We start from the raw sequence: 25,859 nt of genomic DNA on the forward strand, positions 1-25,859 counted from the left end.
ATACTGCTGAAAACGCCGGCTGGACTTGCAGTCGACAGCACGTCCATCCAACAGAAGATGCTCCACACGAAGCGAGGGGAAGTTTTCAGGAGAAACCGGTGGCAGCGCCTCTAGCGGGCGCCAGAGCAGTCGACGCTGAGCGCGCCACGGCGACGCGGCGCAGGGATGCGGCAGTGAGCACACTGCCCCTGTTGCAGTACACTGTAGGCGACATGCTTCTTGTCCGTGTTCTTGTGAGTCTGTTATGATGGTGACGCTCTCTGGCGTGCGTTCCGCGTGAGCAAGGGCCATTGCCACGGCGAAAGTTTCGGCAGCCGCCGGAGTTCCTGCCTTGACGGATGCCGTAAGTTGTTGCTGTGCTTTCGTGTCGACGATTGCCACTGCGTACCACCTGACGTTCTTTAGGGCACCACTGGCGTTCGAGTGTACGTTCGAATACGCGGCTGCGTCCCTGTATACTGTGTTGTACGTGGGATTATTTTCAAACATTGTTCTAATATGTTGTGCGCGTGCTTTTCGCCTTGCTTTATTGTATTCAGGGTGCATGTTTTTGGGTATGGGGGCCACTGTTATTCGAGCTCGTGTTGAGGTCGGTAGGGGTACTACGTGTTCGCTGATAAATTATGGGTGTGGGGAAATACGTGCCTTTGTCAGCCGGGCCCGCCCTGCGTGAGTGTAGGTCAAGCGTTCCCTCTGGGAGATTAGTGTGGCTTGTTTTAGCTCTTCGAATGTGTTGGGTACTCCTAAGGCTAGCAGGCGCTCTGTGGACGTTCCCTTGGGTAGTCTGAGGGATGCTTTGCATGCTGATCTTATTATGACGTCTACCTGCCTCTCCTCCTCGCGACTAAGTGGTAGGGCAGGCCGTACGTGACTCGGCTTATCACTAGTGCTTGGACGAGCTTCAGCGTGTCGTGTTCTTGCATGCCCGCTTTCCTATAAGTTACGTGACGGATCATTTGCGCAATGTTATTTGCGGTGGTTTTCAATGTTTTGATGGTGTGGGATGCTTTCCCGCTACTTTGGAGCCAGAAACCCATGATCCGCGAAGACCAGCGCCGAGGTGCGAGCGTCACTACGAGACACCTAAGTCAAGGATTAGGGTCGCCTACTATTGTTTTATTGCTTGTTCTACGCAGCTGGCTTTGATGCCGTTTGACCATTGCGATTATCTTGTCCCCTAAACGTGCGTGGCTACAGAGCTATTATAACAAATGATACGCATAACGACTAAGCACGGGGAAGGCGGGAGATGGAAGTTCAAGACGATGAGGAAAACGAGAACAAGGTGAAAGCAGGAGCCAAGGTTTCGACAAGTGGCTTTGTCTTCCTTAAGGCCTTGAAGAAGACGAGTCTACTTGTCAAAACTTTGGCTCCTGCTTTCATCCTGTTCTCGTTTTGCTCATCGCATAACGACTAAGAGGCATAACCCGTTATTCTAGAACAGTCGTAGCGTGTATTTTTCCTCGTTAGCACGGACTGTAGCTGGGCGGTCCTTGGGCGGCCAGCCCCGACTCGCTGCGAACACCGCCAAGTGTCCGGGAATAAACGTGCTCAGGGGCTGCTCGATCGCAGGCTTGAAGCCAGCGCGGTGGCAGACGCCGCAAGTGTGTGGCACTCGTTGCACCGCGGGAGAGGGACGCTTCGGCCGTGTTGGATAAGGATGGCGCTGCAGCGTGATTTACCTGCGATGCACCTCAACAGCGAGTCAATGCACATGAGCCTCCAGATCATTGATGTCAAAATCTGTGGGCCTTCAGCACATACTCAACTGATCGGCATTCGCGTACGTGCTGCTAATGCGCCCGCAGATGGTTGCCTGCGACGATGTGCAGACGCTGCCTCCTTTCGAGCCATTTGGAGCCGTGTTGTACGCGAGAACCAGCAGATGTGGTCGGCGTGGAGCGAGATGTTCGCTGGAATCCCGGCGAGGGCCACGTGCGAAACATGCAGCACTGAAAGAAACGCTTGCAGCAGGCCTTCGAGCCGCATTTATTCGTTTGGAGAGAAAATTAGCAGCAATAGTGTGCCGCGTTCGTGTGCAACGAGCCCTTTATGAAACGCGAGATAGGCGGCCATCTGCGAGCTGCGTATCGTTGTCGAGTGTCTCTACACTCGGTGCTTGTATATGCTTCAACATTTTGAATAAGTGCGTTTCTTGGAAACGGGGTAGCCGAGCTAGCTTTATTTTCTATAAGAGGCAGTTCAGTCAAAGCGTGAAGCTCTATTCCACGATGAGCTAAATGGCTTCCGCACCATGGAGAGCTTGATCAGTTGACTGCTCTAATGCCTGATGAATACCATAGAATTTAACTGTTCTTCGTAATTAGGTTTATCGTTAACGAGTTTTACTCAATTGCGCCACTCATCGCAGCGCTGTCTATTCGTCTCTGCCCTCTGCAAAAAAAACTGGCTGTGGCTTAGCTCGGTTACGCCAGGATATACGTAGCGAAAGCTAAGACATAGCATGGTTAGCCTCGGTTAATCTTGATTGCAAGTCTAGGTTAGTCTGGTTGTCTACCTATATTGCGAAGTTTAGCCGGTCGTTCGGTGCGCTGTTCGTCTGTTTCCTGGGCGATCCGTTTTCCATCTCGTTCCGATTTCGATTCCAGGCCTCCTCCTGCTTATCAGAATTGCCGCCGTCCATACTACCGCCTCAACTGTGCTTGCGGCGCACGCGAGCTCTCCTTTTCAATCCTCCATGTTAGCAGGCATGCGACGCAGCTGGCGAGGCGAGCGCAACGACGAGGAACGCGATGTGACGTCATGCCAAACGGCGGGCGCGGGAAGGCGGGAAGCGGCGGAACACCTGTAAACGTGGCTCGGTGCTACTAGTGCCGCATGCGCAGCAGTGACTAGGGAGCGAGCGAGCGAGAGAGACAAATATCCGCGACGAGGCGCGCGTTGTGACGTCATGTGCCTCTCGGAGCACCGCCACGGCAAAATCGCAAGTTCGCGGCCAGTAAAGATTTCGCTTTAGAAGTTTGTTCCGCAGATGATTGTCGATTTTACGTGCGCGATACGATTACGAGATACGCCGTGGTATCCAGATTGACCGCCTGGGAACGCGCACCCGGTAGTTGTTGCGTGTCCATGCATCTAAACGCGGCCACTCGCGGCATGCACGACTAGACTGACCATTTACTAACTCACTGAGTGACTTTCAATCGCGGCAACTAATCTCACTATACCTTCATGCATTACGAAACGCACCACGAAACGCTGTTTCGATTCCATGCAGTGTGCGTTTTTCATCTGCTTCCCAATTTGTACCCGTTCGCTGCTGCAACTGCGCGGGCTGCATTTCTTCTGAGCGAAAATTCTTGCGTGCGCGTGTGCTCGCTTAAAAAAGAAAGGAACCGGAGCCGGGAGACGAAAAAGCCCCGAAGTAAGTGCTCATTATAACACAGCATCTCATCAGTTAAAGAAAATATTTTACTGCCAGATGAAAGAATGAGTTCGGCCCCCCTTCCCAGAATAACGCGAACGCCAACACCATTGCGTTAATGCGGCCTCCGGAATTCAGAGCTGCTCGTATTCTAGAATAGAATAAAAAATTTCTACAATGACCTCGTCGACCCCTGCGTGCATGAACACAGGAGGAGACGCTGTCGTACGGTGGCGTCACGGCAAGCTGGTTGCGGTCTCGAGCGAGCCTCGCCGTCCCGAGTGCACCAATCATGGTGAGTTTGTCCACATTCTACAAAGGCATGTTCCGTGTTCTACTACAGCGCAGATTAACTTGCTGATTCATTTTTGTGTCCCACGCTTAAGAACGGCCTTCACGTTATCTGCTAATTGCACCTCGAATGCTTTATACTCGTGGCGTGTCCGCAGGTTACTTTTCCACGAAGCTCGACGTCATTATCGATAGTGACACGGTTTCTGGAGCATTACTGCGGGCCCGGCGTTGGGGGGCGTTATCTGCGTAACTCGTGATCCGATTAGCCCATATCTGGGTTGAGGCAGACGGCGCGTTGGCGACGCACAAGTGCGCGGATTATCAGGCACGCCTCAGATGACGTCAGAGCCCGATAGCTGACTCCCTGGTCTATCCTTCACGTGCCGGCATCGTTACACCGGCGCGAGGTGGAGCGCACTTGTCCGTTTGCGTCGTCAACTGGGTTTAACATCGGCAAGGCTTCGCCGTTCGTTGGCGAGAAAGGCGCTGCACACCCGAGGAACCAACTCTAGAATTTTAGGAGTTCCACGAGTGGATTTAGCCACGTGAGCGCCATTGCGGCTCGCTTGGTGGCGTGCATTGCCTGTCCTGCCTGACGCCGAGCTGTGTACGCGAGGCTTCGCGAGACACATATGCAGGGCCAGTTTTCCCTCACTCCGGGTGATTCACACGCTTTGCTGATTCCGGCTCCGAGACGCTCTCGGAACACTCGATGCACACATTCAGTACGTTACACGGGGGGGGGGGGGAAACGACCAATTGTACGCTTTCTGACAGTGCGCCTCTTCTGTGCCGATATGCTGTATATTTGCAGTAGATATATACAGCTCTAACCGTAAATTTAACAGCACAAGGTCTGCATTTAGGTCACGATAGAGTTCGCCGCGTTAAGCGAGCCGCGCATCCGGAACGCGGACAAAAGCCGGGCGAATGCCATGTAAGGTTTCAGAACCGCAAGACAACAGGCGAAGAGAGCAAAAAGTTTTGATTGCTGGCTTGTTTCCTCCTACCCGTTAGTAGAGGCATTTTACATGCATAAGGAGCGGGCGAGGAATCCGAAGGTGCATCAAAGTAGAATTACAGAGAAAAATGGTTCCTGTAGCAAATGGAAAGCTTAACTGTACAAACCTGAATGCGCAAGAAGGCGCACTCGCTAGACCCAATATATACAATTTTAAAGTGGGCGGATGCCAAAGTTCCTTTCACAAGCCTAGTAGGCACCAAGTAAGATTGATCAGTAGACATGAGTAACAGGTGATAATTACCTATTTTCTGCTACTTGCCTGCGGCGCCCAGCTGCGCAGGCAAGCAGTCTTCTTGACGCACAACAGAGAGCTTTAAACCGCGACTTCGCTTTGCACGGCCGACACTGAACAGCGTGCAGCGTTGCATGCCTTCGTACGAAATTTGTTGATTACTTGTTTATAAGTGCTGCGACGCTATGCGAAAAGTTTCAGGAAGTGAAATAGCAACTATGTGCAAAAATGCACAAATCACCAAAGTGGTAACTGTCAATGTGACGTGCCAAACAGCTGGTGCGCACGTCAAAATAAGGCCCCATGCCGTGACAGTGCACTTGAATTAGGCCACTCGAAGAGTGCCTGCGAGACCCGTCTGATCACCGGCGAGTTGGCCTGTGTCGACCTCAATGGGATTTGCGGTGCCTTGCCTCGACCGTGCCTACAGGCGCTTCCCAACTCGCCGTCTCTGGCTGGGCTATAGTTTCGGTATCTGCCAATTAGCGCGGCCCGCGGAAAATAAAATGTCTTTTCCATATTTGGTGGTCTTTGGAACTTCCGAATAAAGTAAGACTTGTAAGTAGAAATCAAATCTTTTCCTCTTCTCTCTCCTTCTAGTTGGTCACTAATTCATTCGTTACGGGCTTTCGCTGTCATACCGTCCACTGTGCGCCGCTAGGTGTCGTTTCTGTAACGCCCACGTCAGGAATGCAGAGCATTCTGCGCGGCTCCGTATGGTGGGCGGGAAGAAACCAATTTTTCACCCGCTTCTAAGATAATGGAATTCTTTGCAGTCGTTATGCAGCGAATTGCCGCCAACTTTACCGAAGTGGTTGTAAGACGAAAGGAAGGGTACGCGATGTATTACTCTTTGTTCAGCACCTCCCGAGTCGAGTGAATGCTTACGACGGAAATCGCACCTCGTTATACATTTGCGACACTGTGCGTTTTCTTTAGGAATAAAAATTGATCTTCGCTAAATGTTTGAATGCCTGTTGCACGGGTGAGGTGCTTAGGTCAGGGAACACTGTGCTTGGCAGTTGTTCTCGGCTGGACACTGCAAGCCGTCTGGAGCTTCGCGAGGTACGGAACCCCGTTAAGGTGCATGGCGTAGAAACCACTGCAGGCGCCGTTTTCTCCGCGCTCGTCTGCTGCGGCCCCGGGCGCCTCTTGCGTTACGAAGCGAGCATGTGTGTCGCCGAAAAACAGCCCGCGTGTCTGTTCCTCTTTGTCGGATATTCATCTGTGATGTCCGCAGTTGTTTAACTAAGGAGCCTAACAGATTTAGCTGAGTAAATTTAGCTTCGTAGCAGGTCGCGCAGCCACGCAGTGCGTGCAAAGCTGACGTTAGCTTTAGAGCGCAGCTTTTAAACTAGAGTTGGGTGATCGCCGGCGTCCCTCGCTGTAACCGCGCTCCTCCGACGCTGGCCGCAGGCGCCTCTGGAAAGGAATTGTAAGAAGCTTTGTGTAATTACGCGCCTGTAGAATGTGTGCAGTGTGTACGATAGATGGGAGATATGCCCACAATAATATTGTTCTGTTTATTGAGTCTCCTGCTGTGTAAAATTTGCTAGTAAAAATGCTAAATAATACAAGTTTCCGCGCTCATTTTTTCCCCTCCCAAAATGTAATAGCCCTGCGTTATGGTGTGCTGGATAGAGTAACCTTAAGGGAATACGGATGCGCTGCTGGCCCTCAAAGAAACAAGCAAACAAAATTAAAATGCCATTAAACGAAGAGGCTTAAAATGACCGTCTTAGAATGAAGCAGAGTGCAAACGCAAATTGTGCTCGTTTGCGTCTGCCGAGAAAATCGTCGAGGGCGTAGCAGACGCGAGTCAACAAGAAACCGTGGCTTTCTCGCTTTTCTCTGAAGCATGGCCAACCAGGGTCGTGGCGCGAGTTCATCTGCCGGGCCAGCTCGCCAGCAGAACGGACCCGCGGCCGCACGCGGAACTGCGGTGCGTTATCGGCGGCCGCGTTGTTTGCGCCGCCGATTGCCGCCGCCGGTGGCAAGCTCCCCTCCGTCGCGGAAAGCGTCCGCACAGACCCCCGCGCCGAAGAGTTTATGTGCCGTTACGGGAATGACTGCTTGCACGTTACCCAAGTAGCGGTTTAAGAGCAGCGCTTGCTCCGTCTTCTCCTGGTACGTCCTCTCGAGGGGGTTGTGGCTATGGTGTTGAGCTGCTAAGCACGATGTCGCGGGATCGAATCCCGGCCACGGCAGCCGCATTTCGATGGCGGCGAAATGCGCAAACACCCGTGTACTTAGATTCAGGTGCGCGGTAAAGAACCTCGGGTGGTCCAAATTATTGCGGGGTCCCCCGCTACGGCGTGCCTCATAATCAGATCGTAGTTTTGGCACGTAAAAGACCATAATTTAATCAGGGAGACCAAAGTCCTATCCTTCTTAACCAGAACTAGCACAGAAATACCAACGCGGCTGTCAGACTTTTGACACATTGTGGTGATCAGTTAAGGGGCGTCGAGAAAGCACACCAATAAAAGGAAAATGAGACATCCACCCTAACGTAGCTAATTGCTACAGAGGAAACCCATACGGGTTCTTAGCACACGGTATTTTCACTAACATGATACCAAGTGAGCACGCTGCAAGCCCAGTGTGCAGCGCTTGCTCGATCCTTTATTACGATCGCCATATTTCGTTTTCAGTGACACTGCCGATCTCTAGCACCAGCCAATTCGTTCAGCAGTAGTTCAGCATGTCGCGGTCGCTAACAGAAGGAGAGGCAGTGTGTGAGGCTTACCCCGTTCGAATATGCAACGTAAAGGGATCAAATTCATAGGGACAAATTCACTCTCGCCGCCCTTGTGCGACAAACAGCTGAAATAAATGTTCCTCTCCGCGAGGTCGTGATCAAGGGTCGAGTAGTAGAGACCGCATCGTGTAGTTGCAAAGCAGGGTATGAACGCGTATTTACTCGAAAAAAAAAAAAGCATTTACTTCTGTGCAACACTGACTTTCCGCTTGCACCTAGCTTTCGAATAGTGTACGCACATATTGTATGCATAAATATGTATTTATTTTTTGCTCAAGCTAATTATCCTACTATTGAAATTGAACTAAGCAGGTAATCAGCGTGCTTATTCAATTTAGAGAAAATAAGTTTAGTTCTCCATGCTAATACATAGTTGACTATTTTTGATTATGTTCTAGGAAAGATAAATGCAAACGTATGGTAGCCTTGCTTTCCGAGCGTGAAAGCAGTCCACGAATGCTCGCCAAGTGCCTCGAGCGGCCAGTCCCGTGGCAGTGTTGCGTAATTATGCGCGGCGACGGCGTTGTTGCCCTTGGACTTTAACTCCACGGTATACCGCACATGCAAGGTGCATAAGCCTACACAGACTAAGCCCTTCACTGCAACTTCGGCCTCCGGCCAGACTGCACCGACGCGAAGCGTCTCTTCTGTGTCGGTTGTGGCTTGGAGTTGCCTTCACGAATGCCTACTCAGAACTAATTGCAATGGCTGATAGTCCTGCATGTGATGTTTGCGGATGCAAGGAGAACCACTTATTGTGCCATTGTCCTTAATTTCAAGCACACAGACAATGTTTGTCCAAGACATTGAGGAAATTAGATGATGAGAGTAGTGTGTGAGTAAACAGACAGTACTAGAGCACCGCGTCCCCACCGATCATTGGCTCAGAAGGCAGTGAAGACACTTCTGTGCGTTCTCAGAACGTCTGGCATGCGCGAGTGGCTTTAACTCAAGTACTGTCCGTGCACGTCTTTACACATTCTCTCTCCCTTTTCTCTCCCTTCCCTCAGGGTAGGGTAGCCAACCGGACTCTTGACTGGTTGACATCCCTGCCTTCCTATATTTTTTTCTTTCTCACACGGCGCCGGCTGAAATGCGCTTGGAGTGTCCATATAATTGCTCTCGCAACAAAAGCTTTACGTAACGAAACCACACCGAGCGCTTCACATGGGCTAGCGAATCGTCAGCCAGTTAAAGGGACACTAAAGGTTACCAGAAACTCAAGTTAAAGTGGTAGAGCAGTGTTGTAGAACGTCTAAGGCGTCAATATAATCGCGAACAGAGCTTTAGTAACCGAGAAATTGAGGTAAATGCATGACACGATTTGAGACCCCCCAGCGACATTCCGGTACTAGCCCGATGACGAAAGGACTCCTCATAATTTGTGTTACTAATACTCAACTACTCGTATTAAAAATATCATTTCATTCGATTATAAGACGGAAAAAAATGCTACTTGTCTACGTCTATTCGATTCTAAGAAAAAATAACATTTTGACGTTACCCTTCAGTAATATGGGTGTTCGAAAGGTTTCGTTTTCGCTCGACTCTGCACGCTCTACTCTGCGCCGCGCACGCTTTGGAGTTTCAGTAGTTTCGTTATCGCGTCGTGCTGTGAGGGTTCTGCTGGCTCGCGAAACTTTCATTTGGAACAAGCAGCGAGAATGCCACGTCCATGTGATGTCGTGGGAAGCCCTCGTTGCTTCCCCGCTCCGGAGAGCCGGTGTCGAGGCCGCCGTCGTAGTACGCAACGACGCCGGCAGTGCGAGCCCTCAGCAGCAGGTCGCGCTCGTCGGTGCTCAAATCGCTGAAGTTGAGCCCACCATCGCGAGTCAATCTGTCGGTGTCAGGGTCCATTGCGACGAGCGTCGAAGTTAGCGTCATAGAATGAAGTACCAGCTTATGGGCGTCTTGCGCTGGAGTTTGAGGTATAGTAGCGGCGCCTGGTGGCGGTGCGGGAAACATCTGGGTCGTGCCAGCTTAGGTCGTATTGAGCCCTGGCTGTGGCGAAGCACGTTTCTAGGCCGAGTTTTGCGTCGATTCGGACATTTTTATGCCCTGTTGCGAGTGCGAAAAGGCTCGTCGCTTCTCATAGACCACGCCGACCACGCTGCGAGCTCGCCGCAGCCTATAGTTTAACGAAAACGGACTCTCCGTGTGCCGTGGGACGTAATGTGGGACGTAATTCGTTTCTCCTTCCGCTAGCCACCATACTCCCGCTTTCGCTCTGCTGTCGGCTCTGTCTTGGCTCTGTTTCTGGCCGCGCGTTCGCGTTTTGCGCAGAAAAGCCGTAGCGCCGTCTGCGGACGCCGTTCTACTCACCGATGGCGCAACGTCACTATGAGACCATGATGTCAGTACTCCTCGATCGGAGGGCGGGCGATTTGAACTGCGCTAGAGGTACGCGGACGCTCCAGAACGCATTTTCTCTTAAAATAAGTCTCCTTGGCACGAAACAAGCGTTTCGAGGTTTCTGTGATGGTATTTCAACAGTCCACGTTGACTTAATAGTAACCTTTAGTGTCCCTTTAACAGCCAATTGCAACGTCTGCAACGAACAATGCAAGGGTGCCACATTCTATCCCGGCTAGGATACCAAAGACCAAGAAAACCACAACAGGAAAACCGCACACTTCCGCTTAGCATTCGCAAGAAAATTCACGTGGCCCCAATTCCCCGGAATATGCGCCCTGACCGTCATAAAGGCCGAAGAAAGGCAAGCGCACAAGCCCTAGCCCGACTCTTCGGCGATGACACATCGAACGCACCGGTCCTATGCACCGACGTGGCCCACTACCCACAGAAACGTGCCCTATGTCTAGTCGTACTAGATAGTAAAGACATTCCGAGGGCTTCGGCCGTGCTGAACACTGTCGACAGTGGCACGGCGGAAGAGGCTGCTATCGCCCTAGCCATCGTACAGGCTTCAACCATGCCGGCACCGGATGGACTGTCCGGTTCCGGATTGCACGTTGCGCGTAACCTCCCAAAAGTTATGCAACCCGAAGGAAAGCAGCCGCGAGCTTATCTCCAGCTCCCGATTCCGGCGAAGCTCGGCGTGTTTCGGACCGTCCAAGGGCCGTACAGGAAGGTTCTGCGCCGGCACTGCTCCGCGAACAAGACACCGTCTTTTCCAGCCTGGCGCGAATAAACGTCGCAAATTCTAATACGTACAGTCCCAGGAAGAGTACGCATTTGGGCTGGTTGGTTCATGGTTGCTTTCATGATTAGTTCCTATCTCATTGATTGCAATTTATTGCCCCAGCGCATTCTGAATTGCCTGTTGCTTTATTGCTTCGTGGAACAAAGACTCTTGGTGGTAAGTCAGCGCCGCGGTCTGTGTCCCTCTCTTCGTCCTGTTGTTTAGCGCTGTTTTCTGCTCGCAGTCCCGTGAAGTTCCACGTCGTACTAGCCGCACATTTTAGCTCCAAAGCCGCACACAATATCTTCTTCGCTGAAGTGCTTGAATAATGAAAGTTGGGCTGCTTCCCCATTCTCAGCTTTATCAACCATGCATCCTGCTGCTGCTTGGTTTTGGGGTACGCATGAATACTCGCACTGGGCTCGGTCGAATACGTTCGTCACTGCGGCAGCGAGCAGTAAACCATGTTGAAACAATAAATCAAATCACTGCCTTCGAGATGGAAGGCAGCGAGCAGCGCTGGCGTGGCTGGTGGCGACAAAGGCGAGTCACGTGATGTCGTTTACTATGTCACAGCGATAGCAGCGCCGGTCTCTCCTGTGGTGGCCCTCTAGGCCATTACTCAAGCCATACAGTACTACTCGGTAGAGTCGTGCCAGGGCAAATTATGAATGCCGAATGCTTTGCTCCTAGATTCAACACTTCCTAAATTTACAAAATCAGCCGCAATTATCGAATACGCTGATAAAACAGAAGAAACCAGTTAACATAAGCTATCTTTCTTTTTTCATAGCGACTATTATCTTTGTTTCAATGACGTTCATACCTATACGATCCTTTCTACTTAATTTATCAATGAATAACGCATATGTGTTGCATTTAACGTTAATAACTGCGTCCTATGTGTTTCTGCATTTACATGCTTTAACCATTGTGTAGTAAAGGAGACGTCGTTCCCGTCAATCTATTCACCGGGTTTCTGTGTCTTCAAGATCAAGTATGCATATGTGTGTCGTCGAAATAAAATGTCGCTGGAGCCGACAACGGGCCCTGGCGTCGTCGTCGAAACTCCGGGGACTCGCTGGGCTGTCGATCGACGCGGGTGTCCGTTCTCTTGGCTACGGATATTGCCGGGGATTACGACGCCTCTCGCGGATAGCTTTCCGTGGCTACGCAAATAAAAGCATGAAATAGGAGCGCACGTGCTGTGCGCAGCCCCGAGGCTGAATTCCGCCAAAGCACCGCCTGACGCTCGTGGCTTAGTTGAGCAGGAATTTGAGTTCTCTTAAGCCAATAAATTGAATACGTAACTAGATAAAGGGATCGCTAGGATTTACGGCAGAGTAGTACAATAGCTGCACACATCTAATCGGCGTGGAAGCCTCCTCCCCTTCAGCAGAGTAGGCACGTGTTGTGTCCCTTCCTGTGGCCAGCCTGCTGATCGCTTTCCCCATCCTGTCAAGTCTGTATGGGTTCTCAAAAGAAACAGTAATAAAAATAAGACGACGGCAATACTAAAATAGAAAACACACAGGACGGTGTCACAACACAAGTTTATTGAAGAACAAAATGAAAAATAAAGGGAATACGCCACCTGGGGGTGCTTGCCATTACGAAATATATATCGCCAAGCAGTCGCGTATCACAATCTAACAAAGAGCAAGATTTTTCCGCTACGAAACCATCATCGTGCATATTTTGTATGGGAAAGGCTGCTGCAAGGTAACGAGCCTTTACGCTTGATGATCTTGGTTCGATCGAAGAAACGCTTAGATCCATGTGCTTTTACAACCCCATACGATCGTCTTTGTCCAAAGCCCAAAGATGCCGAACGCGATTTCATTCCGTCATTTTGCTTGTCATAGTGCAAAACGGGCAAAACTTTTGTTCTTGCTGATAGTTTTGCTTTTCAGTCACGGTGGGCGAGAAAATTGCGCAACTTCAAGGCGATGCGATACAGTAAGCATGACATGGTACGAGGATTTTGGAAAGGAGTAGTGGTACTAGCGCTAACGTTCCCCAATGTCATTTCGTGCTTTAAACTATATCTTGTCAGGGTGAAGGTTGACCAAACTTCGGTGGGCCGATTGGTACAGAGTCCGCGGTAAAACCACGAATGAGGCAGTGGAGGGTGACATTGGTTGCGCTTCTTTTCATTTGAAAGGAGCGCAGAGCAAAATTCGTTTCGAAATGCTCGACATGGCAAAACATTAATGAGTGGCACCTCAAAAGCGCGGACACGGAGTGGGAGAGGTCGGGAAAGTTGGCAACCAGGTACAGGGTAGTAGAAAAGTGTAAAGAGGCGATGGTAGAAACGCGGCCTCTTGCGTGGGCCGATCCCGGAGGCGCAGCCGCGCCAAGAAAATTGCATCGTTTTCAGGTTCTTTCGCGCTTTTAATACTTCAGTCTGAATAGATTTGACATAAAAGGTATGCGCTGTCGGTGTATTGCTTCATGACTTTTGTTTGTGGACTGTCATACTCAAAATTCATAAGAATAACTTTGTCAGGAACATAAGGTAGGGGGATCTTTAGTGACAGAATGGTATGGCCATACAGCTCGCATATACCGCGTGCCATGTATAGCAAGGCGTGGCGTACGCACGTATACCTAAGTATGTAAGAAAATTTTCCCTCACTAAAAACCGACGCCGGATTTTCTGCGCCACGGGGCCCTTTGACGCTATCGCGCTAGAATCCGTACGATCACATCGAGCGCGGCGTCTCGGTGCAACCGAGGCCCGGGCTTACAAACTATCCGAGGACGCAAACATGCCGGAGTCGAGTATTCGCGGAGCAACTCGGCGCATCGTCGTCGAATGTTCACCCATCAGCTGGTGGAGGATCCACTGGTCCGAGGAGGGCACTGGTGCAGAAAGCCCGGCTTTGCTGAGCATGGCACAAGTGACAAGGTGGGCATAGCTACGGACAACTTTAGAAGGCAGCCTTCCCTCAAAGGGGCCTCCACCAATGGGCGCACGCCACGAGCCGGATGGTCGGTCACACCGCTGGCGGAGAACATGGCAGCCCGCGCTTCGAACGATTCGCGTCAGCGGGACTATTTCTTCACTCGCGGAGGCAATCGGTCGTCTTGGCCTAGGGACCTCTCCTCCCTTCTTAAGTTGTACCCGACTATGCATAATTTAAGGAGAGAAATATGCTAGACTAACTGAAAAGTTATCATTGAAATTGTCGTATATAATGACTAAGCCAATACTAATATCGAAGCGAAACAGAAAGGGATATGAATAAAGCACTTGTGGATTTTATTTTTATAAAGTGCCTTCGTTTTATTTTGTAGTGATTTGGTGGTAGTTGAACAAGTCCAAACTTGGTAGACTGCTGTGACGAACAGGACATGGAAGGCGAGCAGCTACACCAAACAGCAGTCACCAAACCGCAGTTCCTGTCAGCAAAGTGCAATGATAGAGCAGTACCCTGTCGCCGCTGTTTGGATACTTGCCTGTTCAGATTCCGTCAGTATACTGTGCGGTTGCTTGGGTGTGAGATATATATATATATATATATTGTTACGGGGATGTTGGGAGTATAAGGCTGTATGTACAATGTATATACAAGCAGAGCCGATGGGGTTAAAACAGCGTCTCGCGATCTTTTTCTTCCTTGCTCCTTTCTTGCATCCTTCCGCAGCAGGACCCCCGGGTGGTGCAGCACCGTCTCGGCGCATAGTACGCGAAGAACTGCGAGCGAAGTATGGCTTCAGCCGCGAAACGTGCACGACGTCAACAGGCGGCGGACTTGAGGATGGATGAAACTGTAACTGCGCGATTTCGTAATTGACATCGTTAACTTGAAGAAGGACTTCATAAGGCCCTGTGTAGCGAGAGAGAAGCTTCTGGGAGAGGCCGACCCGACGACGTGGTGACCAAAGCAGCACCCAAGCACCTGGGGCGAACTGAAGATCGCGATAGCACCGGCACGCTCTTTTTGCAAATGCTGCGGGGCTAATAAGCGAGATCGGGCGACTTGGCGCGCCATGCATGTGACCCCGATCGGTGGCTTCACGAGCGTACTCATTGGCAACGCGGGGCACAGAAGGTTGGATGGTGTCAAAGAGCAAAGCGGGGTCGTGACCATACGAAAGATAAAAGGGTGAATATCCTGCTGTCATGTCGGGACGAGTTATACGCGAATGTTACGTAGGCCAGCTAGGCGTCCCAGTCGCGGTGATCGTTGGAAACATACATCGACAGCGTCTCTGTGAGTGTTCTGTTGAGACGTTCCATAAGACCGTTAGTTTGTGGGTGGTAGGCGGTGGACAGCTTGTGCTCAGTGGCACAAGAGCGGAGGAGGTCGCCCACAACTCGAGACCAGAACGAGCGTCCGCGGTCTATAACTGTCGAGGTGCACCGTGGTGGAGAATGACGCCGTGAAGGAGAAAATAGGTGACGTCAGTTGGCGCATCTAGTCGGCAATGCCTTTTTTATCGCGTAGCGTGTCGCGTAATCAGTAGCGACAGCGATCCACTTATTCCCTCTAGTCGTCGTCGGAAAAAGGCCAAGCAGGTGAAGGCCTACGCGAAAGAATGGTTTAGAGGGAACTTCAATTGGATGGAGTCGGCCGACAGGTGGCAGGGCAGGTTTCTTCCGGCGCTGACACAATTCGCAACTTGCGACATAGCGACGCACAGAGCGGTAGAGACCCGGTCAGAAGAACCGGCGTAGTACGCGGTCGTATGTACGCAAAACTCCAAGGTGTCCCGCCATCGGTGCATCGTGAAATTGTTCGAGAACGACGGATCGCAGATGAAGAGGAAGGACAAGGAGCAACTCAGGGCCGTCAGGTTGATATTGAGGCAGTAGAGGCCGTCGTGCAGAACGAACATGCGGCACATGTAGTCAGTGCTGCCAGATTGCACTCCGGCGATGATGGACTGTAAAGATGCGTCGCGTTGTTGTTCAGCGCGCATGTCGGTCATGTCAGTCAGTCATCACGCAGGTCACCGGATCATGCGCAACAGGATCGGGAGGATCCACGCGGTGACGCGAGAGGCAGTCAGCGTCCTTGTGCAAACGTCCAAACTTAGTTGACAACAAATGAAATTTCCTGGAGCCGCAAAGCCCAGCGACCAAGCCGTCCTGTGGGCTCCCGGAGGGAAGACGGCCAGCAGAGGGTGTGGTGGTCTGTAATGACCGAAAACATGCGGCTGTACAAATATGGCCGGAACTTCGCGACAGCCCAAACTAAAGCCAAGCACTCCCGCTCGGTGATGGAGTAATTTCTCTCAGCAGGTGACAGCAGGCGGCTGGCGTAAGCTATCACGCGCTTGGTACCATTCTGTTGTAGGGCGAGAACAGCGCCGATGCTGTGGCCGCTCGCGTCATTGTGGACTTCGGTTGGTACAGATGGATCAAAGTGGGAAAGTATGGAAGGGGTGGTCAGAAACCCGATGCGAGCGGTAAACGCGTGGGTTTGTTCAAGGCCCCACGAGAACGGCGTGTTCTTCTTTAGAAGACCTGTCAAAGGCCGAGCAATGTCGGCGAAGTTTTTGACATAACTGCGAAAGTAAGAACACAGGCCGACGACGCAGCGCATGTCAGAAGCAGAACGTGGCAGAAGGAAACTGCGTACGGTGTGAACTTTTTTCCGGATCTGGTTGGACACCGGATGCGTCAACGAGGTGTCCCAACACGGTAATCTGACGGCGCCCAAATTGACACTTCAAGCAGTTCAGCTGGAGGCCAGCTTTTCGAAACACCGCAAGAATGGTGAGCCGGGTAAAGTGGCTGCCGAACGTGGGAGAAAAAATAACGTCGTCAAGGTAACAGACAGGTGGTCCATTTGTAGCCTCGCAGAAGAGTCCATCGTACGTTCAAATGTCGCAGCAGCATGGCATAAGCCAAAATGCATGACTCTGCACTGATATAAATCATCAGGCGTGATGAAGGCAGTCTTTTCGCGGCACATTTCACCAACTAAAATCTGCCAGTAGCCGGATCGAAGATCGATGGACGAGAAGTCTTTAGCTCCGTGCAAGCAGTCCAAGGCGTCATCGACGCGTGGTAGTGGGTAGACGTCTTTTCGGGTGATCTTGCTTAAACGTCGATAATCGACCCTAAAACACCAGGTACCATCATTTTTTAACAAGGACGACAGGCGAAGCCCAAGGACTGGCTGATGGTTCGATGACCCCTTTGCAGAGCATTTTGTCCACTTCTGATTGGATTACTCGACGTTCAGCATGCGATACACGTAGGGATGCCGACGAATAGGATTTGTATCTCCAGTGTTCATACGGTGGTGAACAACAGATGTTTGTCCTAAAGGTTTGTCGCCGAAATCAAAGATGTCAGAGTACGATTCGAGGGGGAGACGTTGTCCGTGGCTGTGCAGAGGTGAGGTCAGGTGCAATAATCTTCGCCAAGTCATCCACTGGGGAACCAGAGCTGTGAGCTGCAATTGATGCTAAGAAAGCGCTCTCGCAACTCACTTTCAATGTCAAATTCCGAAGTATTAGAAACGCTTGCCAAAATCATGCCGGCAGAAAGCACCTGAGAGCACAGCCGGAAATGCAGAAGTGGAAGAACGACGTTGTTATTAGTAATCGTCACGAGGTATGCGGAAGAGCAATGTTCCGGTTCAAAAGCACGTCGATGATGGGGCGAAAGACATATTCACCGTCGGGAATCTGTGGCTGTGTGGTCAAAGCGACGTAAGTGATTGTCTCAGGTGACAGACGCACATCTTCAAGCGAACACAAGTGCGGTGGAGCGGTGCTGGGAACAACGGCGACTTGAGGCTGTTACAAATGAAGAACGCCGGTTGCGCAGTCGGTGAGAGCGGAATGATGGGATAAAAAGTCCAATCCAAGGATAATGTCGTGAGGGCAGTTGTCGATCACAGCAAAGAGAACAGAAGTAGGGCGGCCAGCTATAATTAAATGCGCAGTACAGATTGCAAGTACAACCTAAGCGCCGCCGTCGGCCACACGAAGCACTCGGGCAGCTGCTGGGGTGAGGACTTCTTTTAAACGTCTACGTAGCCTAGCACTCATCACAGATACGTGGGCTCTAGTGTCGACGAGTGCTTGGACAGGTAAGCCGTCTATTTTAACGTCAATTACCCTTCTCTTTGTGGGCACAGAGGATTTGCTGTAGTAGTGGGCAGTGCAGCACCACCTCCGAGGGCTGCATTTCTTGGTTTTCCGAAAGGGTGCGGCCAAAAGCCACAGGGGACGAAAGACAACTGGGCTGTGGCGAACGGGAAGATGGGCGACGTGTTTACGGTGAGCGAGACTGGTGTCCTCGCGGCGATGGTGAGCGACTGTACCACGTGTCCCTAGCAGAGTTGTCGGCGCTGTTAGACTGTACAACGTGTCCCTGGCAGAGTTGCCGGCGCTGTTAGACTCGGCGGTGGGCGAAACATTGCGGGCATTTCCATTAAAATGGCTCAGGTTGGTCGGCGTGTGCGAGGTATTGAGTCATGAGTTGCGACAGTATCTGGCTACATGGCCAATGCGGCGACAGGTGAAACATATCGGCTGGTCGTACGCGGTTCTCCACTCAGTCGGGTTGCGATAACGCGGAGAGAATCATCGGGGTTGGAGCAAAAATAGTAGAAGGGCGTTCGTTGGCTCTGGGGTTGGTGACAGCACAGACGGAATGTGTACGTTTGGTTTATTGCTTGTCAGCCAGCATTTACTCGGTGTGTACACTAAACTTTTGGTTGTTAGATCATCTGTTTTCTTGTTCGTCCTGGGTGTCTTCTCTGGTGCCGTTTGCAGCCAGGCTATTCTTTATTTTTTTAACTGCAACAAGTCACTTTAATGACCCTTATGATGTTTGTGTGTGCCTTATATAATCTTTCATTTTGGCAATGTTGCAAGAGCGTACAGCATGAAGCAGTCAGAATAGGGGACGCAAATTTCTAATCAAGTGGTTTAGTGTGTAAATGCAGTGACTTATAAAGCTTATCAGAAAATAGTGCAACAAGAAAGCCTGATAAAAGCTAGTCTTTGATCATATCAAACATAATCAAAAAGGAAAGAAAATCTAAATATACAAGTCCAAGGAAAAAAATGCATGCTCACATGGTGACCACAATGCGAGTACCTTCCAAGAATTTCTTTTCCAATGGCATGGAACTAGAAGATTGTGCTTGCATAAGCAAGCTGTCAGTCTGTCTATTGGAAAAAGAAGTGTTTCTTGAAAGGTGCTGGCATGCACGATTGGCGATTGTAATTGTTTTCCTGCACTTGGAATGTTTCTGTATTTCGTTTCTGTCGCGTTTTTATTTCAGTTTCCTTGTATCAAGCACCATTCCTTATCTAGCTTTCAAAGCTGTATTTTGTCTTGTAAACTATAAATCGCCACATTTTTACTATGAACCTTAGTTGGAAGTTAGCCCTCATCCGTTTCTAGTGTCATCCTGCTGATACTGCTTCATGCTATGCACCCTTGCAACATTTGCGCGCCCGTGTGTGTGTGTGTGTGTGTGTGTGTGTGTGTGTGTGTGTGTGTGTGTGTGTGTGTGTGTGTGTGTGTGTGTGTGTGTGTGTGTGTGTGTGTGTGTGTGTGTGTGTGTGTGTGTGTGTGTGTGTGTGTGTGTGTGTGTGTGTGTGTGTGTGTGTGTGTGTGTGTGTGTGTGTGTGTGTGTGTGTGTGTGTGTGTGTGTGTGTGTGTGTGTAATCGGGGCCATGGGCGGGTGTATCGTTCGTCTCCTGTGCAGCCAAGAAACCTATTTGTTTCGCTTCAGTTAACCATGAATACACGCCAACTCGTCCAGTTTTCAGTTCTTATGTCGGGCTCGTAAGCCTGCTTGTGTCCTGGAATACGTGCATGGATATGTATCCTGTAATTTAATTTTTGGCCATGTACTTGCAAGTCGGGTGTTGATCTCCTGGTTCTCCTGACAATCTTGTGTACTGTGCAGGCCCAGACAGTTTCTGGTGGCTCCATGCTGCTGTGCAGGATGTTTTAGTCTGCAAATTCGCACTGCAAGTGCCGCTTCGATTGCTTTTAGTTTAGCTTTTCTAGATGTAGGATTACCTGGAGTGGTACTCACTTGTATATTACTTTAACACTGCTATTGCCACATCAGTTCCTGATGTGGCATATGATGTTCCTGATGTTCCTGCCATATGTTCCTGATGTTTGCTTGCATCTTCATGGTTAGTAACCTCTTCTGTATGTTTGGCAGTTGCTTATAGTCTCCTGGCCTAATTGTTTGCCCCATATTGCATAATATGGGCCGGTTGTGTTTCAAGTCCAGGTGCTCCTTCGGTTGTTTCCGAAGAGAGGGGTAATCGTCTTTGCATCTCATATGCTAGCTGGCATAGTATCATAGGACCAGGTTCTGAGCTCTTGAGGCAAATAATTTGTGCTGCAGACTGCAACTATACTCTGTCTAGGTGCGTGTTCGTCTGCTCTTTCTCATAGAGGTCTTCAAGCATGGTAAAGTTGGAAAGACCTGGTATTTCCCGATACCTGTATTAAAGGGGTTGTCTTTTTTGTGCACTGTTGTTAATTCATGCTGGACACAAGTACAGCATCTGCGATTTTCCATAGTATCAGCTCGAGCACCCCCCATGATTTCGAGATTATTCTTTTCACCAGGTGTAGAATTTGCGTCCAGGCATGGCATAATTGTTTCACCCACGTCCTGGCTCAGCCGTCATGGTCTTACACTAGCTGAGGATTTGTGGATGTTGACTTGCGGGTATATTTGTTCAGCTTTGTGGAGCACAATGGGCATTCTGGAGTAGTTCTTGATTATAGTATTTTTTCCGACATCGATGTAAACTGACTTATCAGAAAGCGAGATGCCAGACTGGCCAAGAAAGTCTGCAGTGCTGGCGAGAGCTTGTTGCATCATTCTTGATTTCTCTATAAGATAGCTTTCCCATGAACTGTAGTACACCATAGACTATAGTACTTCTTGTAGTATGCCTGTGTTGCTGGTGTGGGTGGGCCAAATGTACCTCCAACTTTCACTTGAAATTGTCTGTCTTTCAAAAGGTTACTGTTGAACTTAAGTGCTCTACCAGGAATTTTCTTGCTCATCGTTCCTCTTATTACAATAGTATAAGGTACTGCTGTTAAAAGCCTCTTCGATCTCTTCATTCTTTCATCAGCGGTATTACACAATGACCTGTAATAAAGTTTCTGCTGCTTATGGTCCACTCATATCTGCCAGAAGAGACAACTCTTGAAAAAGGTTTTCTTTCGATACCGTCTCGCACCGCTTCGTACTGGAGTCTGTGGCAGGCCTCGGCCTCGGCCAGAGATTTCAGGAGTACGTACGCTCCTTCCTAAAAGACAGAGAAGGCCGACTGCGGGTCTCGCACCTTAAGTCGGACCTCTACACGCTGGGCTCCGTCGGAACACCACAAGGCTCAGTCATCTCTCCATTACTATTTAATATAGTGATGAAGGGACTTGCAGACAAACTACGACACATCCCAAACGTAAACTGCGCACTATACGCAGATGACATTACCATGTGGAGCCCGGGAGGCTCCCTGGGAGACATGGAGCAGGCATTACAGTGTGCCCTTGATGCCACGGAAGAGTACCTTCTAAACACAGGCATGAAACTATCCTCAAAGAAATCGGAACTATTACTATTTCGCAAGTCTTGCCAAGGAGTCCGCCACCTAACACCTCTAGACGAACTTCCGCTCGCACTACACACAAGAGACGGACAACAGATCCCGCGAGTCAACCACACACGCATTCTTGGGCTCCTCATCGAATCCACCGGATGCCACGGACACACGATCAAACACTTAACCGCCAAAACCGAAAACATGATCAGACTCATCCACAGAGTCTCGGGGCGCAGGAAGGGTCTCCGCGAAGATAACCTTCTGCGCGTATACCACGCGTTCCTTATGAGTCACATTAATTACGTCGCCTCTGCCCACAACTGGACGAAAATAGAAAAGACGAAGCTAAACACTCATGCGCAAGAACATCAAACAGGTCTTGGGAATTCCACAAAGAGCAAGTACAGCAAAGGTTGATCAGCTAGGCATGCACAACAACATCGACGAAGTGATCGAGGCTCAGACTATGGCGCAAATACTCCGCCTATCCTCGTCCAAAGCCGGTAGGCTAATCCTAAATGACGCCAATGTCTCCCCGTCTCCCTATCTCGAGCACGCGGTTACCCTACCGAGCGAAATTAGAGACAAATACAAAGTCTCACCGTTTCCCAGAAACGTCCACCCACAACACAACGTGGTTAGGCGCCGGGCCCGCGCCCGCGCGATTCTCGACCGCATCGACGCGGATCGTGAAGCCACCGCATTTGTGGACGCGGCCCAGTACGGCAGCACATCCACTTTCGCAATAGCGGTCGTGGACGGCAACGGAACGCTACGATCATCCGCATCGGTTAAAACGAGCACCAGCGCTAAAGCGGAACAAATAGCCGTAGCCATCGCCATGGCAGACCCCACATTTCCTTATGTCTTCACGGACTCGCGTGCCGCAATTCGGGCCTACGAATTCGGCAACGTATCTAAAGAAGCAGCCCGTATACTACTAGCGAGCTCAAAAGAGAGCAAACGGTGCCTCTCCTGGTTCCCCGCTCACATGGGGAAAGACATTCACCCGCAAAAAGCTAACCTCAATGAAACGGCCCACGACCGTGCGCGAGAACTTGCCCGCCGCGACGGTCCCACGGCCTACGAGGGGCTGGACATTCAGTTTAATGACCCGCTGCTCACTTACCAAGAAATCACCTCCCACTATCGGAAAGGCAGAACCAAATTCCCGCTCCCACACGCCAAACTCGAACGCGCGCAAGCGGCCGCGTTTCGAATGCTACAAACGGACTCGTATCCGTCACGAGGCCTACTAAGTCACTATAACTCAGAAATCCCGGCAAATTGCCCAGACTGCCCCGAACTTTATTGCTCACTCTCGCACATGCTATGGCAATGTACCGCGTTACCAAAGGGCCCTCTCTCCAGTGAGCCCGAATGGGAAGAAGCCCTCAAAAGCCCGGACCTCAAACTACAACTCAAGGCCGTCCAGAGGGCCCAAGAACTGGCGGAGCGTCACCACGTTCCCGTCCCGACTTGGGTGTCACCTACGATTTCTGCCGGAGGAGTTCCCCGCGTGGGATCTCCAACGGATTGAAACTCCTCAGGACTTTAATAAAGTTCTTGACTGACTGATTTGTGCTGTGTGTGCGGCGTAGTATGAGCATTCATGTCTTGACATTTATACATCTGTAGAACCAGCTTCCTGACAGCGTACTTGCTATGCCTGATCATGCTTACTTGTGTGGTGCTGCTGAACAATACATTTTGATTCAATGAATGTTTACACACTCTAAGTATGAGAAAAGTTGCTTGTTTTAAAAATTGTGGCCTTTGCTTTCGATTGCTGTTAGATTTTGCATAAGCATGCCCTCCTATGCAAAAGTATTTGGAAGTTTAAGAGTTCCATAAATGATGAACTGAATCTACATTAAAACGCTTGTTTTTGCCTATGAGTCCAATCGAAACGTGACTGCCATGGCTGGCAATTCGACGCCTCGCCTTGTGTTAGCAGCAGAATTCTATAGCCACAGGAGCAGGTGAATAAATTGAACAACAATTTTGTTGTTTACAGATGTGCTTTTCTGTCTTACCTGTTTATGTAGGTAAAACTTGGAATAAGTTTGTAACTGCAACTAAGCATCTTGTGGTCTTTTATTGACTAAACCGCATATTGTGTATCGTTGAAATGCAGAAAGTTCCTTTAAAATCCCAGGGTGATAAGTTCTTGCGAGTAGCATGATATTTCAGTACTTTTAAACGTAGTATTCACAGTGCATATCGTTATGTTTGCACACTAATACATGTGATCACAAACTTATTAGAAACTGTTAATAGAAACATGTAAGTCATGCATCTTTCTGCACACTTGATCAGTTGTCAAATCCAAGAACCGTTCGTACTTGAAAGAAAACAAAAAACATTCAGACTCACCGGAAGGGATGCAACTGGCTGACTTCACTGCACAGTTTTGATTTAACTTTTCTTTAACGTGTCGTCTTCTACTGTTTCACCTCCACAAGAACAGGCTGTTTGCCTGCTTTTCGCATTGTTGCACGAGCTTTACATGACGGTGCAGCACGATGCGTTGTCACTGTGCCACTATAGCGAGAGAGAGAGAGAGAGAGAGAGAGAGAGAGAGAGAGAGAGAGAGAGAGAGAGAGAGAGAGAGAGAGAGAGAGAGAGAGAGAGAGAGAACTTTATTGTCAACGGTCAGAGAATATGGGTGATTGGGGTGAGACGCAGCTCTCCCTTTCACCATCCAACTCCCCCCTAGATGTCGGCCGGAATTAGGTATCTTCCGGTAGTGGCCTGGGACCAATGACTTGTTTTAGGGCTTGTTCTTCCTGGCTACGGAGGGAGGATTCTCACGACTCTTTGTTCCCATGTAGGCCATTCAGCGCTGGGCAAGCCCAGAGCATGGGATTTAGGGTCAATATGCCTTCACAGTTTTTGCATTTGGAAGAGTGCACCTCAGGATGCCATTTGTGTTGGATATACGGGTTTGGGAAGGTAACCGTCTGCAGTTCTCGCCAGATTACTCATTCCTTCTTTGTTAGAAATGTATGGGGGGGGGGGGTGAGGGGGTGCCCTCCTGCCCATTTTATAGTGTTCTAGAATTTCTTTGTAAGTGGTTAAGTCTAGCTTTATGGACAGGGAGCAGTCTGCCTGCGCTGGGGCCCGGTGTGCGAGTCCTCGGGTGACCTCGTTGGCGTTCTCGTTCCCTGTGAGTCCACTATGAGCGGGCGCCCATATTATTCTAATTAGGTCGTTGGGTACGTTCTGCTTGCCTGCCTGCAGAATTTTGCCAGCCTTTTTGGACACCTTGCCGGTGTGATAGGCTTTGATTGCAGTTTTAGAATACGTTATAATTATTCTGGTTGATGGGTTTGTGATTATCAGGGCAACCGCCGCCATCTCTGCCTCCTCTGGTGAAGAGTGTCTCACACTACCGCTCGAGATTAGCTCGCCTTTGTCACTCACTACTACTGCAGCGTAGTGCCCTTCTGGGTACTCTGCCGCATCGGTGTACACTACCCCTTGTTTGTGGAGGAGGGAGCTTTGCAGTCTTTGGACTCTGCTTTGGACAGGTGCAGTAAGGATACACAGTCCGCAACATATTCAGCGTTTATTGGTTTCTATGCAAGGAAAAATATTCTCCAGAGAAGGAATGCAACTTAACGTGGATGAAATATTCGAAAACAAATTAGCGATGCTGTTTATCCAAGCCACAGAGTTAATGTTATCGTAGAAAATTCATTACGATAGCTTATACGTTTGTGTGTGTGTGTGTGTGTGATAACTTTATTTGGAATCCGGCGATTGGGAGGCCCGGGCCTGGGGCCGCCTAGATGGCCACTGGGAGCTGCTGCTCCCGTGCGGCTTCCTTGTTCGTCCAATTTAATAAGTAAGTGAGGTAAGATAACCTTTCAAGATGGATCGGAAAATTCTTGCTTGAAAACCGACAAGAAAATGCAACTGAACGGTATCGCGTTCAGCACAAGGTCGAAACTTCGGGTACTTTGCTGCCTTGCCATTTGCCCTTGCCGAGGTTGAACTTACTTAAGCTGTTCCGTACGCACGATATCCGTATGCAATTCAAGAAAAGAAAATTGTGAAGACCCCAAAAGGCCATGTCGTCTCGTGGCAACTCGTAGCGGTGTACGAAGCAAACGTGAAAGTGCACTTCATTTGCTGCGTAGCGTGTCAACGAACGCATAGAAAAGGGAGAATAGAAGCTGCGGTACAAGTTTTTTATTGTCCCTTCGCGTACGTACCGAATTCAGCATAACGCGTCTTCGCGCATTGCACTTGTTGAGCGAGACGCCATGTTCCAAAACAAACCGGCGAAATAGCTCTCTGCGCAATTTCGACGGAAAATCGCAGCAATTGCTGCGACAGTGCGACCAACCGGTTGGTCGCAGCCGAAAATCGCGGGGTGGGTAGGCACTGCGACTGCCGTTTTCGTCACACGGAAATCGCACTTCTGGTGCGACGAAAATTGCATCATAT

General features: G+C 50.0%; 1 long non-coding RNA gene across 1 annotated transcript in view; it reads left to right on the plus strand.

Moving 5' to 3' along the window:
- Positions 1-234: 234 nt before the first annotated feature.
- LOC142558239 (uncharacterized) overlaps positions 235-25,859 on the plus strand; it is a 36,115-nt gene continuing 10,490 nt past the window's right edge. The window contains exons 1-2 of the long non-coding RNA XR_012822992.1: positions 235-343; positions 3,597-3,680. This is a non-coding gene — a long non-coding RNA (uncharacterized LOC142558239). The remainder of the gene's footprint in view (positions 344-3,596; positions 3,681-25,859) is intronic.

Source organism: Dermacentor variabilis, chromosome 9 (genome assembly GCF_050947875.1).
Source record: "Dermacentor variabilis isolate Ectoservices chromosome 9, ASM5094787v1, whole genome shotgun sequence".
In the NCBI taxonomy this organism is placed as follows: domain Eukaryota; kingdom Metazoa; phylum Arthropoda; class Arachnida; order Ixodida; family Ixodidae; genus Dermacentor; species Dermacentor variabilis.